Source organism: Vombatus ursinus, unplaced genomic scaffold (assembly GCF_900497805.2).
Source record: "Vombatus ursinus unplaced genomic scaffold, bare-nosed wombat genome assembly UNPS02014813.1, whole genome shotgun sequence".
Taxonomy (NCBI): Eukaryota; Metazoa; Chordata; class Mammalia; order Diprotodontia; family Vombatidae; genus Vombatus; species Vombatus ursinus.
Window position 1 is genome coordinate 31588831 of NW_020954591.1, and position 2680 is coordinate 31591510.

At 44.5% G+C, this 2680-nt stretch overlaps 1 pseudogene; it reads left to right on the forward strand.

Moving 5' to 3' along the window:
• Window positions 1-1293: 1293 nt before the first annotated feature.
• LOC114054498 lies at window positions 1294-2000 on the forward strand (annotated as a pseudogene).
• Window positions 2001-2680: the final 680 nt, after the last annotated feature.

The following is a 2680-nucleotide window of genomic DNA, read 5'->3' on the forward strand; positions in this document are numbered from 1 at the left end:
AGAAATAACTTTTAAAAATCATAGCAAAATTTGATTGCCCAGAGAAGTTCATCAATATGATATGCCAGTTTCATGACAGCATGCTTGCACGGGTTCTGGATAATGGACAATGTTCTTGCACTCTCCCAGTCACCAATGAAGTGAAGCAGAGCTATGTGTTTGCTCCCATGTTTTTTAGCATGTTTTCATCAATGTAAATCAGATGCCTTCAACAAGCATGAAAATGGCATCAAGGTGTTATTTCACAGATGCCAAATTATTTAACTTGAAAAGGCTATAAGCCAACACTAAAGTGGTGGGAGTATTGGTGTGACTTTTTGTTCACAGATAATTATGCACTCGCAGTCTCTGAGGCTAAGATGAGACAGAGTATGGATTGATTCTCTGCTTCTTGTGCTAATTTTGGCCTGACAATTAACACCAAGAAAACAGAGGTTCTCCACCAGTCAGCACTGCACCATCCATTCACCAAACCATTTGTTACAGCAAATGGAGATATATTGAATGCTATGGATAAGTACATTTACCCTGGCCATATATTTTCAAGGGATGCACACATAGATGATAAGGTTGATGCACCCATTGCCAGAGTTAGTTCACTGTTTGGAAAGCTCTGGAAGAAAGTGTAGTAGAGAAGGAGTATTAGTCTGTCTTCCAAACTGCAGGTCTACAGAACCATTGTGCTGATCTTATTGTCACATATCTGTGAAACCTGGACAGTATACCAGTGGCATTCCAGGAAACTGAATCACTTCATTTAATTTGTCTTAGGAAGATTCTGAAGATCATCTGGAAGATAAGATACTGGACACTGGGGTCTTTTCTTGAGCTGAACTGTCAAGCATTCAAACTCTACTGCAGAGAGTGCAATTCCAATGGACTGGCCATGTTGTTTGCATGCCAAATATACATTTGCCTTAAAGACTATTTTGTGGAGAACTCACAGAAGGCAAGTGCTCATACAGAAGTCAGAAGAAGTTACACAGCAACACTTTCAAGGTCTCTCTGAAGAACTTTGGAATTGATTGTGAGACATGGGAGACAGTGGCACAGGACTGCCCAGCATGTTGTTCCTGCATCTACTGTGCTCTACGAGCAAAGTAGAATTGCAGTGGTTCAAAAGAAATGTAAGATGTGCAAATTTAGAGACATCTCCACTCCAAATGTGCATATGATTTATTTGTGCCCAACCTGTGGTAGAGCCTTTTAGGCTTGTATTGGTCTGATCAGCCGCAGTTGAAAAGACTGTACCTTGACCCCGACATAGTGATGCCATTTTGGTCCTCTTTAAGCATGAACGACAATAGCTACCACCACAATCACCAAGGTAATAAACCAAGCCCTGATTGGTAAAATTTGCTGATTTATGAGGTTATATTTTGAGTAAATTTCTCTACATCAAGGGGGAAAGTCATTGACTTTGTGTGTGTGAACAAGAGTAATATGCATTGAGTCCAGGACTTCCACGTGAAAGCCTATGCCAGCCTAACTAAGCTAGAATCCATTGACAGTGCCAGGTACCATTCCCTGCTCATACCCAGCTGTCCCAAGGCACTCACTGACCTTGCCAACAGGGTGTACTAGACTTGTATTTTGGAGCGCTCCAGCATTGAGCAGAAGCCCATCTGTGCCCTGGGACATGGCATGGCCACTTTCTTTTGTGGCATTAAGAAAAGAAGATAAGTATTTCAGGTTACAACCTGACTGGTCCTTTGTGTGCCAGCTCATCTGGCAGCCTGGCTTTAGGAGCCTGCCCATCACCACAGAAGACTTTGTGAAGGGCCAGCTTCAGTACCAGCCAGCCAGCTGCTGTGCGTGCAGTCCAGGATCGATATCTGGTCACAGGCCAGAATAACACCTTCACAGTCCTAGCTGTGCAGAACTTGGTATTCCTGTGTAGTGGCAGGAAGTCAGAGGAAACCTTGGCTGTAGCTTCAGGATGTGGGACCAATGAATCCTGTGTCCTGGGGACCTGCCTGGGTAGAAGAAGTTTTACTTGAACCTTAGTTCCCTGGGAAGGGGCAGTCAGAGACACTGAAAACAGTCCCCAAACTGTCCCTCCCCACACTTCCCCTCCAGCATCTGTGTGGCTTCCCCTTCTAAAACTGAGGTCATCCCAACACCCTTTTCCTTGCATTGTCCACTTAGTGGGAAGAAGACAGAAACCCTTACTTCCCTTGAGCCCAGGAGAGCTCTGGAGATGGCCGTGCCACATGATCTGTGCCCTGGTTAGAGTCAGTCTCATCTTTGACCACTCAGGCTTCCTTAGACTAACTGGGCAGTTATTGACTTTGCTGATCTAGTGCTATGGATACTGGGACCTTGACTGAACCAGGCTCAAGCACACATATTATTAAGATGAAAATGAGTACACACACACACACACACACACACACACACACACACACACACACATACACTTCAAACTCACAATTTAACAATCGGTTCTCTAGATTCGATACTAGCTGCCTAGAGCATGCTCTTGTTACTCTGCTCACAGTTGCATATCAGTCTCCACTCCCAACACCAAGGGAAACTGGGATTCTGAATTGAGCATGGAACACTCACCTCAGGAGGAGGGGCAGAGTGGACACAATTCTGGGTCCTACTACATTTTAAATACATATGCCCTTTAAAAGCTTCTGCAGTCAACGGGGGCAGGGTGAGAAAACTAGAACCC